This window comes from Erythrolamprus reginae, chromosome 7 (assembly GCF_031021105.1).
Source record: "Erythrolamprus reginae isolate rEryReg1 chromosome 7, rEryReg1.hap1, whole genome shotgun sequence".
Lineage (NCBI taxonomy): Eukaryota > Metazoa > Chordata > Lepidosauria > Squamata > Dipsadidae > Erythrolamprus > Erythrolamprus reginae.
Window position 1 is genome coordinate 47,882,758 of NC_091956.1, and position 14,274 is coordinate 47,897,031.

The window sequence follows — 14,274 nt, forward strand, 5'->3', positions numbered from 1 at the left end:
CAGTAGTGGCATCTGGTTTCCCTTATCTCGCACAGACTGGCTACTTTCAGGCTCTTTTGTACCTGAAAAATAGCCTCAGCAAAGGAAAAAAATGAACCTAAATAGCTTTTTAAATTTGTAATTATGCTGTTAGAAATCTTGATACATTGTATGGTTAAATATTGCTAGCATTCTGTTATGCAGATAGCTTAGAGTACTGAGAATAGGGAAAGGAAAAAATATTTTATCAATGCTAGTTACAATTTAGGATGTCATTATTAGATTTTGTCATCAAAAGTTGAGTTTAAAACTGAAAAAAGATCAGTATGATTCACATTGAAGTAAGTGCTGTATAATAGAGGCTAAACTTAAACATTATTTAATATTAAAATTTTAATTATATTTTGTGTATACATGAACATACATGTTAATGGAAGAAAAAAATTATACCAAGCAAATTTAACAATAATTAAAAACCAAAATATTAGAAGAAGAGGGGGAAAATGTTTGGTTACTGAGTCCCCCTTATAAGTGATTATACTTGCCATACTGCGTGATGTGTTGTATATAAATTATTATATATTATATACCGGTATATAAATTATTCTTGCTTAAATTTAATTAAACTTCCCCTCCCTCTCTCTCCTTCCCTCTCCCTCTCCTTCTTTCCCTCCTTTCTCTCCCCTCTTTGTCTCATTCCCTTCCTTTCCTATACATACAAATATGAACAAGTACGAACAAGTCCATTGCTGCATATTTTCCAGATTTAAGTTGCTAATTATACAATATATTATTGCCATTGGGTCTTTCTTCCAATGTTGAGTGAAATTTATTCCTACTGCTTCAAGCACATATGTCCTTAAAAGTTTGTTGTTAATTTTCCCCCCTAAGATTACAGCTAATCAGAAAAGCTATGGTTTCATTTCAAATTTAAGTTCAGTCATTATCTGTATTATACTATGCCTGCATTTCCAGTACTTTTGGGGTTTATACATGTTCATCACATGTGAAAAAACATTCAATCTGTTTCATGACATTTCTGACATTTATTACTTTATCATCTGGCTAGCTTAATTTTTTGAATTTATATTAAGTATTTTTTATAGTATAAATGACAAATTTGAAAGGAAAGAAAGTGCAAGGGGAAAAAAAGAGAGGATGAAGAAAAATATGCTATAGTTAAGCAATGTATTAATGATTTCAAACTTTCTGACAGGGTTCCAAATAGCATCCAAAATTAAATCAGAGTCCGAGCAAAGTATTCCTCAAAGTTCCAATTTATTAACAGAGCCATGTTGGAGAAATCCAAATCTAAAGTTCCAGAGGTTTCTCCACCCAGTTGAAAATTCAACCCCTTGTCCCAATATCCCCAAGTTCATCACCTTAACTAATCTTCAACTTGGCAAAAATACCCATCTCTTTCCGTGCAGGTGCAGTAATAGGATGAGAAAGAATGACCTTGCATATCTAGAAAAAATTTGTTATGTCTACATGCAGACAGCCCTCATGCTATTCCTCCTCCCACAACAAAGAATATATCTTAAAATAGCATAAAGTCTGGCAGGCCAAAGACCCCAGCTGAAATGACTTCGTCCTGACACCTTTTTAACAGACTTTTACAATCTTACTGCTTGTCCTTTTCTTAGATGCTAGTATCTTAAATATTGATGGAGTTGTATACCATCTGTAAAATATTTTGTCCCAATTTTCCTTTCAGTTATATCCTGGAGTAAATTTATAAATGTAGTCCATAATTTTCACATTGGTATGTTGTGATTTACCGTATTTTTCAGAACGGACCAGAGTATAAGACACACCTAATGTAGATTTTAGAGGTGGAAAACAAGGAAAAGGGTATTCTGAACCAAATGCTGTAGTAATATATTATTTAATAAAATACCAGTGTAGCATAATACTTTTTCTAAACATGTATGCTTTTTACAACCATGTACACTTTTTACAAACTTCAAACTTGACAGCTTTAAAACTTGTGGACTTTAACTCTCAGAATTCCTCCTCCAGTTCAGGAATGGGAATTGAAGTCCACAAATCTTAATCTTGCCAAGTCTGAACACCCTTGCACCCCTAATCCCTAATGCAGAGGTCTTCAAACTTGACAGCTTTAAGACTAGTGGACTTCAACTCCCAGAGTTCCTCATCTAGTCATGCTAGTTCAGGAATGGGAGTTGAAGTCAACAAGTCTTAAACTTGCCAAGTTTGAATACCCTTGTACCCCTAATCCCTAACCCAGAGGTTTTCAAACTTGATAGCTTTAAGACTAATGGACTTCAACTCTCAGAATCCCTCCTCTAATCATGCTAGATGGAGTAATTAGAAGACAAAAATAGCTCCCTTTTTGTGAAAAGCAGGCCATTTTTCGGCCATTTTTGGGGGGGCAACATTTGGGTGGGCCAAGGGTCTGGGAAGCCTGTAGACTGATCTTGGGTGCTGGGGGATGGCAAAAGTGCCTCCATTTTTGTGAAAAACAGGCAATTTTTCCCTGTTATTTTCCCCACAAAAATGGAGGCATTTTGCCTTTCCCCCAGTCCCCAGAGCGCTGTTCAGGCTCCCTAAACCCTTTCCCCACACCATTTATGTGGGGAAAATGGGCAAAAAATTGGTCATTTTTGTAAAAACAAGGGCATTTTTGCCATTTCCCAGCACCCAAGAGGTATCTGCAGGTTACCTGGACCCTTTCCCCACCCCATTTTTGCAAACAAAATGGCTGAAAAATGGCCCCTATACACCAAAGCGGGCATTTTTGCCATTCCCCAGCACCCAAGAACTCTCTGCAGTGAGCTCCAGACAGCAAAAATGGCTGCATTTGGTGTATATGCACCAGTGTGCCTTCCATCCCCTGTACTAATGTTTATCTCTTACAGGTATTATGTATATAAATATTGTTATATCTTTGTATACCACCAATATATAGGTGACAAAACAAACAAATAAATAAAATGCACCAACATTTGCACCCTCTTTTTTGGGGGGTGGGGAAGGTGTATCTTATACTTCGCAAATTACTGTACTTTGAAGTTTTGTGCCCATTTTATCATGCAGTTTTTTGCTTGCTCTCTGTGTTATTTCTAACTAATACTTTATATATGTATTCTAATGGCTAATGCTAGTTTTGTCTGTGTTTCAAATTCTGATTTATTTTTCCCAGATGTCCTGCTTACCTTTTTGACATGTGATTTCATTCTTCTGGCTGTTTGTAAATATATCAACTGTGATATATTCCAACTAATTCTCATAGTTATGGCAATAATACTATTAACATGGTGCCTGAAAATCCCGAACTTTCTATTTTTAAAAATTTTGGCTGTATTCTAGATCTGTTCTCGAGTAAACTTTAATTGAGGACTTTTCTTTAGAGATCATGTGCATCCTAGGAGAAGAAAAGTCCTATTACTAGTTTAGAAGTTTGGCAAGTTTGAAACTTTTTTCTTGCAGAGATACCAAAATGTTAATTTGTGCTTTTGTCACAGTCTGTTTGAATGACTGTAATTCACAGCTTGCAGGTATCAGTTGGTCTACTCTCCTGAGAACTATGGTATTGAGAGTAATTTCACTACAGTAATTTTAAGTATGTACAGTAGCTGGTCATCGCATGTTTCAGCATTGATATCACTGTACCTGCCTACCAATTAGATACCACATTGATTTTAAGATCCAGGGGATGCGTTTTTGAACGCCACATGTATCCAAATGAGTTTTTGGTTCCCCATTGTCCCAGCCTAATTTTTACTCGAGTGTAAAAATTGTGGGTTTTCATTTGTTCAGAACTATGATTATAAATCACTGTGCCACATTGCTTTTCCCTGCAGTTTTAGAATGCACTTTACCAGCAGAGAAGCAGAATGTCAGGTCGGTCATTGATCTGAGGTCAGGAGTAAAGTGGGTTGTTGTTTAAGTTTGTTTTTGCTTGCCTGCTGATCAAGCTGTGTCAGGACATATTTAATGAAATATATGATTCATCTTTGAGTGTGTAGGGAGGAAAAATATCTTTGGCTGTCATGCCATATTGCTCCTAGAAATGCAATTTGCAAACCCTTTTCTGAATTTCATGGGAGCAGTATAGCACAGTATGCAAACAAATCTATTTAGGATGCCATGCATCTCTAACAAGAGCAGCTAGTAAAATGTCAGACATGTAAGCGGAAGATGTAGAACTGGTGAGAAAAACCAGCCTCCCCTTAGATCAATAGTTTTGAAAATATAAGGGAATGAAAGCTTACACTAACTACATGCTTCTCCTTGATTCCTGTCAGTGCATTTCTTACTTGGACTAGAATGAGATTCCCACATTGCTCAAGGCAAATCAAAGTGTAAAAGAGACACCCACCATTTGTCAAATTCACTTTGGCTCAATTCCTGGACATGATCGCATCTAAGGCATCATTGTTACATATGTTTATTTTATTGTTTATTCATTTGATTTGTATTCTGTCTTTCTTTCAGGAGCTCCCTCCTACAGTTTTTCTTCCCAAAGCTTAAGACAAATAAACTGACAAAGAAGCACTAGTACTTAGTTAGCTTCCATGACCAAAAATTATATGAACCTAAGCCTTCCTGCTTCTGATCTCTAAACTTTAATCATTATACCACACTTCTCTCTTTTCTTGTTCTTCTTAATAAGTGATGGCTATCAGTCAATCTTCTGTCTTCTTGAAAATAAGTATAGGGAGATCAAGATCAATAAAGAGAAATGCTTCTTTATGCAGTATTGAGTTAAACATGACCTTTGCAATCATATTATAAGTAACTACATTCTCTTACCTGATGATGTAGAACTATTCAACACCATCGACAATGCTGCTACCCTACAAAAAGACCTTGACTTTGTGTCAAAATGGTCAAACAATTGGCAACTCCAAATCATACAACAATGAGTTAGCTATATTGGAAATGAGGGTTATAAAAAACATCAACTTTTATAAAATATTATTTTAGCTGATACAAACAAACAAAAAGTGTTTTCTGATGAGATTGTCAAGCAGTGCATGAGAAGAATAAGCAGTTAATTATTACATTTCCCTTTTCTCATGTATTATTAAGGTTGATGTAATTTTTTAATGTACAAATCATTCTAAGAGTTAGGAAGGATAGTTATAGAATTCCAAAATAAATTAGCAAAAGAGAATAGCATTTAATTTTAGGAATTTTTCAGTTTAGGGTTCACAAGTGAGCAGAAGCAAACTGCTGGATTATTGAATAACATATAGATTAGTTAGACCCAATTTGCTCCATTTATACACCCTCTTTTGAAGAGGTGCAATAGCTACACAATTTGCAATAGCTACAATATGCATAGATAAATATGTTCTACATATATATGTTCTACTATGTGAACTCAGCATCTTCTGTTGCATATCAATTGTGTAGACAACTGTAATTATAATACAATTATAAATTTTAAATTAAAATCATCCATCACAAATGATCCAAATACCTGGGGAGAATAGAGTTTTATGCAGTGATGAGTAAAGCATAATATTTATGCCCCGTCATATTTGAAACAGCTGCTCAGTTTTATTTTAATCCCATTTGATTGTTTCCAGCTTTTAAAGAGGAATTCCATCCCATTTCTTTACCCTACTAGGAACAGCATAAATCTAAATTCCCTTGCTGTGTTTTTTTCTATTATTCCATTCTGCATATAAGGTATTCAGAAACATTAGAAATCCATTTATGTAATATTTTCTGCACGCATAGATGAATCATGGTTATTTATCTCATTTTTGGCTTACTTAGGGCAATTGCAGTGGTGTTATAATGTTGCATTATTATTGTAATAATAACTACAGAAGTTATTGTCTATTATTTCATATACACAGCTATATTTAATGTACTGGTGTATATAAGGAGAAAGTTGCTAGTATATATACAGTCACAAGCATAACTGTTATTAGTAGAACTGTAGTTGCTTGCAATATACTTTTTTGGGGGTAAATGCTAAGCTTAGCTAGTGCTGCCCTTTGATTGGAACAGTCTTAAAGTGACCAACAATTCCCAAGGCTTTAAAAAATCTGCTCAAAGCAGCCTGGGTTAGCATGGTTCTCATAAAAAGCATTGACCTTTTTGATTATTTTGTTGACCTACCAGTTTGAAAAGCATCCATGTTCTACAAGCTTTGCTTGTTAGCAGCTTGGGCAAAAGTTTCGAGCAGTTCAGAAAAGGAAACACAAAACTTCACTGATACCATTTTTAAAAACAATTGTTGCTATACTACTACCCCTTGCTCTCTTAAAAGTCCATAACATTAGTAACATTTGTTTTAGAATTTCTGTAAAAGATAATTTCAATGCTCATTGAACTCCTGAACTTAAAATAAAAAATTGGCAGTTAAGTGAAATAATTCTTTATCAGAAAAAGACTGAATATTATAGTTCAGCTATATCAATAAACATGGGTTGGTAAATCTCTGTTTCATGATGGACAATGAGGAGATGGTATGCTTAATCCTTCCCCTACAAGTATAGGTAGTCCTCATTTAGCAATTGCTTCAGATAGTGACTGCTCACAAATGTATGGTAATAAGCCATATTAAAAAATAATTTTATGTTCAATGCATATCCTTATGTCCAGATATCTAACTACATAATAATGCACACTGGAGTGAGAATAATGCTACCTTGCTATACAAAGTAATTTTATTGAAATGAGGTTGCAGCAACCAACTTGACAGCATCTCCCTCTCCTCTCTCTCCATCCTGTGGTTTACTTAGTGATCATTTCATTGAAACTGAAAACCAGTTCAAGAATAGCACCGGCGGACTTACCCGCCGGTGCCTTTTGCAGGAGGGCTCGGGGAGACCGGACACATGGCGTAGCCGCCATGTTGTTTTCGGCTGAAGTCTCACGAGATTGCGAGACTTCGGCCGACGATCAGGCCAGAATGGCCTGATCGATGACGTGCCCGGGCGGGGCCTGCCTGCCCTATAAAAGGGCGTGCAGGCCCGGGCTCAGCCTTTTCGCCCGGACATCGTTGTGAGCAGACACTCGGCTGGGTGTCTGCTCTTCGTCGCCATTTTGGGGGCGGCCTCGTCTTCCGGCGGGAAGGCTGCAGTGGCTTGGATTGGCTTAGGCCGCTTTTGCTGCTTTGTTGTCCCCCTCGGGATCGGGGGGGGATCGCTCTAAGGGCGCAGTTTGGGGGCGAGGGTGTGTGTGTGCGGCCTGCCTTTTTCCTCGGGACCGAGGAGGGCTATAAATGGCTGTGTGTGCCCCTGCACGGTGAGCCGTTAGGCCCCCTTTTTTGGTGGCAGCTCTGCTGCTTCTTCCCCTGCCTGCTTGGGGCAGTGTCCTCCTGCTCCCTCCTTTTTTGTGACTTGGGCCTTTTCGGCTCAAGCTTCATTGTATAAGCAAGAGAATTTTATTACATAATATATCGTATTTAGAATAATTTTATATAATTTGTTTAAATATAAATATTAATAGAATTCTTGAAATGGCTCTAAAAAAGAGACAGGCTCGGGGCCCCCCAGCCCAGCCAGTGGTGCGGCCAAGGCGGGCATTAAGGCCTTCAGCCCGGGCTCGGGCTAGTCAGGAGGGGGCCCCTGTAGGGGTCCCGTTGGAGGGAGTGGGGTTTGTGCCTCCAGTGTCTCAGCAGGACTTGTCTCCCTCTCTTTCTTGGGCCAGGGTCCTCGAGTGCTTAGATGACCTCAAGCGATGGAGGTCCGGTTCCGGCACGGGAGAAGCTCCCATGTCGGCACAGGCGGCCCTGGGAAGGGACCCCGAAGAAGCGGCGGCCCAGTCTGGGCAGAGGGCCCAGCCTGGGCAGATGGCGGTGTTGCCGGGCCCCGGGAGGCCAGGGCTACCCTGGATGTCTTCGATCCCTTTTGGGGCAGGTGAGGTTACACCACACATGCCATCCACTTCACTCCTCCCTTTGCCCGGTCAGGCCTTTGTCCCGCCGGGTTTTGGGAGTGGGGCCAGTTTCTCAGGGTCTCCGGTAGGCACATGTAGCACATGTAGCCAAGTAGCACATGTAGCACATGTAGCACATGTAGCACATGTAGCCAAGTTTGGTCCCCTCCAGCTCCTGCTGCGGTTGCACAGGCCCCTGGGGCGGCTTTTCCGTTGGGGCCTGGGGTGTCGGGGGCGGGGGGTTGGGCCCCTCCGGCCCCAGCCGCTATGCCTCCGCCCCCTTTGATGGCTTACCCGTCGGGGCCCGGGGGACTGGGATTGGGGGCTACCACGGTGTGGGACCCATTTGCTAGTCTTAAGGCAGGGGCTATCCCGTGCGGGTTGCCAGCTACTCCCCTGGGGTTCCACCTTCACCCATCGGTCAAGGAGGCCATATGGAGAGGGGAGTATGTGGACCTCTTTTCACTTTTGAATTGGGAGGTCCCTAAACAGGATAAGGAGGTAATACCGGGGGAGAAGCCCAAGAAAACTAAGGTCAGTAAGTGTTTCAGCTCTTGGCTGTACGCTTTTCTGACCTTCGCCACTGTAGTACTCCAAAGGTAGCCGGCCAGGGCGGCTGCCATGCTTAAGTATATAGACCTTATAGCCAGGGCCCATTTCGAATACAAGGGCAGCATATGGGGACATTATGATAAGGGGTTCAGGATGTGGGTGGCATTTGACCCCACACTACCCTGGGACATAGTGGTGCCTGATCTTTGGTTCCAGGCTACCTACATGTCAGGGAAGGAGGGATGCGACAGGAAAGCCTTCATGTCCGACAACCTTAGATCGGTTGTGGGACATAAAGACATCGTTAGGGCAAAGATACGGAAGGAGGTGGCCGAGGGCAGGGTCCTAGGGCCTTTCCCGGAGCCGCCCTTCCCGAATCTTAGGGTGTCCCCATTAGGTGTGGTCCCCAAAAAGGCGAGTGGTGAATTTAGGTTGATTCACCATTTGTCTTTTCCGAAAGGGGAGTCAGTGAATGACTTCATTCCTGACGAACTTTGTTCAGTCCGGTACGCATCCTTTGATGCGGCCGTGGCCATGGTTAGGAAGTGTGGGGTTGGAGCCCTTATGGGTAAATGCGACATTAAGTCGGCATTCCAGCTCCTCCCCATTCACCCGGATGACTTCGAGCTCTTGGTCTTCCACTTTTTGAGAGCTTTAGCACCTTCTTGGAGTGGGCGCTCAGGAGGCGCAGTGGTCTGGGTTCAGTCGTTCACTACCTTGACGATTTTTTGATGGCGGGGCCTGCGCGTTCAGAGCAATGCTTTGCTCTAATGCAGGACTTTGAGGCCCTTTGTGCTCAGTTGGGGGTGCCTCTAGCCCCCGAGAAGACCGAAGGCCCTGCCACCAAGATTACCTTTCTTGGTATTGAATTGGACTCAGAGGAGCAATCTTCTAGATTGCCCCTAGACAAATTAGTCAAGATTCGGGGTAAGCTCGATCTAGTTTTGGGCTGCAGGAAGGTTACTCTTAGGCAGCTGCAGGAATTAGCGGGGATTCTTAATTTTGCCTGCCGGGTCATTGTGCCTGGCCGGGCTTTTTCCTGGAGGTTGTACAGTGCGATGAAGGGGCTCCGTTTGCCCCATCATCGTACCCGCCTATGCGCAGGCGTCAGGGCTGACCTCTGTGTATGGTGGGAGTTCTTAGAACGGTTTAATGGGTTGTCATTTTGGAGGCACGAGCTTCTGTTGGAAGCTGAGTTGCAGTTGTGTTCAGATGCTACAGGGACTTGTGGCTTCGGGGTTGTGTTAGGTGACCAGTGGTGCTGGTCTGCTTGGCCTCCGGCCTCCCTGGTTAAGGACTTGACCTTTTTAGAGCTCTTTCCTTTGGTAGTGGTCTTAGAGCTTTGGGGGGAGCAGTTTAGGGACAAGACGGTGCACTTTTGGTGCGACAACCTGGCGGTTGTCCATGTTGTGAATGCCCTGTCCTCTAAGAGTGACAGGGTCATGCGGCTTGTCCGCCATTTTGTGCACAGGTCTTTGTCCCTAAATGCCTTGTTTTTGGCTTGTCCCGTGGTCAGTTGTCCAGGTTTCGGACCCTGGCCCCGTGGGCCCGAGCGTCACCAGAGGCTTTTCCCAACCACCTTTGGAGCCTGGGCGGGCTCCCAAGCAGTGGAGAGAAGAGGCCTGCAGGGCTATGGCCCTCTCAGTGGCACCAGGCACCCTGAGGGCTTACCAGCATGCAGGTAAGGAGTTTGGGGATTTCAGGCAGGATAGGGGTTACCCCCATAGTTGGCCTGCCCCAGTGGAACACCTGGCAGAATTTTGTGTCCAGCTTAGGCAGCGTGGCCTTTCAGTTAGGACAATTAGGTCCAAGTTAGCCGGCCTTGCCTTTCTGTCCAAGGCGGGGGGGTTTAGGGACTTTTCTGGTGACTTCCGCATTCGGAAGATGATGGAAGGCTGGGCGAGGGAGCGACTGGGGACCCCTTCTGATACTCGTCAGGCCCTGACAGTGCAGCAGCTGTCGCTGATTAATCGAGCTTTAGACAGTCTGTGTGCCTCTCTGTACGAGGCCCGTCTTTTTAGGGCAGCGACTTGTGTCATGTTTTTTGGGGCCCTACGGGTCAGTGAGGCTATGGCCTCCTCGCAGGCTGACACGTCGCTCCGTGCCTTCCAGTATACTGATCTAGCCTTTAGGCAGGGGGGTGTCTCCCTTTTGGTGAGACATTCCAAGACAGATCAGTTGCACAGAGGGGTTAGGATTGAGCTTAGTGCGGCCACCGACCAGTCTGTGTGCCCGGTGGTTGCTCTGCAGCACTTTTGTAGATTGAGGGGGTCTGGGCAAGGGTACCTTTTTAAGCACCAGGACGGTACCCCTCTGACCCGCTATCAATTCTGGGTTTTGGTGTCCAGAGCTATCGGCGGCGCCACTAGCGCGGCACTTTCTGGTTTCCCGGCCCAGTGGATTCGGGATATCGGCCGCTGGCGGTCAGCGGCATATTTGGGGTATGTTAGGCCTGCTAAGGATCCAGGTCAGGGTCTTAGGCTAGGTAACCTCTCTGTGTCCTCTTCCAAGTAGCCATGCCAGTACGAGACCGACGGCGTTGCTTTGTGGCCACAGTATGATTTTTTGGGCAGCAGAAGCCCCGTGGGGACCCAGCTGTCTTTGGGCCATTGGGTCAATATCGTATGGATGGGAAGAAGAGGTATGCGGTGGGAGGGTCTTCTGCCGCTGTTGCTGGGAGGGCGGCATCCCAGTGCTGCGCCCAGAGGTACTGGGAGGGCGGCATCCCAGTGCTGTGCCCAGGTTGGACTGGGAGGGCGGCATCCCATTGCTGCGCCCAGATGGCTGGTCTTGCACCTCGGTGGCAATGACCTGTGCCTGCTTGGAGGTCTGCCCCTGATCTGCCAGGCTTGCAAGGACCTGCGGAGGCTTCGCGCTGTGTGGCCTACCATGCAAGTGGTGTGGTCCGAGATCCTCCCGAGGATCACGTGGAGGGACGCCATTTCCCTTAGGGCCATTCACCAGGTTAGACGGAGAGTTAATAAGGCCCTGGGTTAAATAGTCAGGGAATTAGGTGGGGTTGTAGTGGCCCATCCCCTCATCACCATAGATCGGCCGTGGCTTTACCGGGCTGACGGTGTTCACCTGTCAGAACAGGGGAACACCATTTTCTTACAGGACCTGCAGCGGTCACTGCGCGAGCTGGTGCAGTTAGAGGGGGGAGTCGGGGGGAGTCGGGGGGCCAAGATAGAGATCTGACCCCCGCTCTGTGGCAGGTTAGGGGCGGAAAACTGGGTGGTGGTTTAGCAACTGCGTGTTCTCCGTTGGGCATCTTTGGGGATGATTGACAGGTTCTATCCAAGCTTGTGGTTTTGACGACCTGAGCAGTTGGGGGGAATCTGTCTTTGGGTCCCGCACATTTAAGTCCCCTGTTAGGGGTTAGCCGGCGGGACCTCCCACATGCAAGTGCATGGCAGGGTCTCAGGTGAGAGAGGGGTCCCTCACCTGGACTAGCATGGAGTTTATGTTACGTTATTTTCCGCTCCGGAAGCAATTGTTTTACCCTGCAGGTCCATTGTTTGGGTCATAGTTAGATATGTTAATTATGCTAATTTAAGTAAATAAATTATGCAAATTTATTTAAATAAAAATGACCCAGTTTTAAATCCAGCTCTTGTGTCCGTGTCATTACTCCGTCTCTTCTGCAATGTGATGTGAGAGGCTCCAATTGCTTTGCAGGATGAAATCAAACTAAATTGAAATTTTATTGCTGCAGCAAGAAAACCACACATCCAAGTGACTATTTCATAAGGATCGTGCCCACAACTTGCTATATTATCTTTTTATATAACTTCAAAAAATTTAAAGATTTGTATATTACTTCAACATATGCCATTTCATAACTTCTTTCTCTCCAACAAAAGCCAACATGGCCCATTATTATTTGCTTAATGACACCGTTGATGAAGACTACTACAGTAGTACCTCTACTTATGAACTTAATTCATTCCATGACCAGGTTCTTAAGTAGAAAAGTTTGTAAGAAGAAGCAATTTTTCCCATAGGAATTAATGTAAAAGCAAATAATGTGTGTGATTGGGGAAACCACATAGAGAGTGGAGGCACTGTTTCCTCCCAGGAGATTCCTAGAGAGGCCTCATGGAGGCTTCTCCCCACCTTTTCTGGCCAGGTTTCCTCCCAGGAGATTCCTAGAGAGGCCCACACAGGTTTCTCCCTATCTTTTCCGACCCTGTTTCCTTCCAGCAGATTACTAGAGACACCCCACGGAGGCTTCTCCCTGCCTTTTCCAGTTACAGTTTCAGAGTTTTGGGTTTGTAAGTGGAAAATCGTTCTTGAGAAGAGGCAAAAAATCTTGAACACCCGGTTCTTATTTAGAAAATTCGTAAGTAGAGGTGTTTGTAGGTAGAGGTACCACTGTATGTGCCACTAGATTTGGCATTTTTAATCTGTCTATCAAGTCCTTCCCAAGAACCTGGGACACACAGATATGATATTTGATAGTGTTAGATGTACTGTTGCAGAATGTGAGCTGTTCCAAGGAAAGCTGCATTTTGCAATTGACCAATGGTGAATTTGTCAATGTTAATGGTATTTAAGTGGTGCTCCAGATGTTTTGAGATTGTACCCAAGATGCCTATTACTATAGGTACCACCTTTGTTTTCTTCTGCTACAGTCTTCTATTTCTACTTTCAGATCTTTGCATTTTGCTATTTTTTCCAGTTCCTTTACTTTTATTCTGCCATATCCAGTATCCAGATTTTTTTTGTCTTATCAACAATTAAGTGGGACAGGTTTTGAAGCAGGTGCATGCCTTCTTTAATTCTAAAGTCCCAGGGCATTTTAGCTTGCTGATTTTCTATTACTTTCTCTATTTTATATGCCACCAGTCTTTGCTTGCAGGCAAATGGTAATCTTGCAGATCTTCTGATTTGTCATTGTTGCTACTTTGTCATGCTTTTGTTTGTAGTCAGTCTGTAGTCAGTCTTTTTGCAGCGCCTAAGCAGGTGGTCCACTATTTCTTTAGCTTCTTTGCAGAGGCAGCGCTTGCTGTCTATTTACTTATTTATTTAAAAGATTTATATGGCTGCCCACTCACTCTCAGTGATTCTGGACAGCTTACAAAAAATAAAAACCCAATATAAAAGAATAAAAAAAGTAATAACCCCCTCCTCCCTGGTGACAACAGACAATCAAACAGACTGCTTGATGGAATCCATCCCACATTGGGTTCCTGAGGTCTATCAGTAAAACCAGGTGTTCAGGCCTTATGAAGTAAGTAAATCTGAGTCTGATTGAACACTTTTAAGAGCTCACATTAACACTTGCAATGTGGTGCTCAAGGCGGCAAGATGCACGTATCATGCTGCCTTGATTGCATCAGCAGAATCCCGCCTGGCCACCATGTTTAGGGTGACCCGCTCCCTTCTAAATCAGAGGGGAGTTGGGGAGCCCTTGTAGGGTAGTGAATTTATTTTTAGTGGATTTTAACATGTTTTTTGCTGATAAAAATGCTCAGATTTGGACGGACTTTGACTGCAGTTTCGGCTGATAATGAGTCAGTCGAGGTGACAGAGGCCCATCTTTCTCCATCTGTCTGGGAGGAGTTTGACCTGGTGACATCTGATGAAGTGGGCAAGGCCATTTGAGCTGTGAGTTCCGCCACCTGTTTGCTGGACCTGTGTTCCTCCTGGCTGGTTTCGGCCAGCAGGGAGGTGACACAGAGCTCGGTCCAGGAGATTGTCAACGCTTCTTTGAGAGGGGGTCCTTTCTGGCTCCCTACAAGGAGGCACCTGTGTGCCCCCTCTTCAAGAAGCCTTCCCTGGACCGAGCCATACTTAGTAACTACTGTCCAGTCCAATGTTCTCTCTAATTTTTTTTCGGTGTGTGCGGAAAAGTATAGTGTCTGACCGACAGTC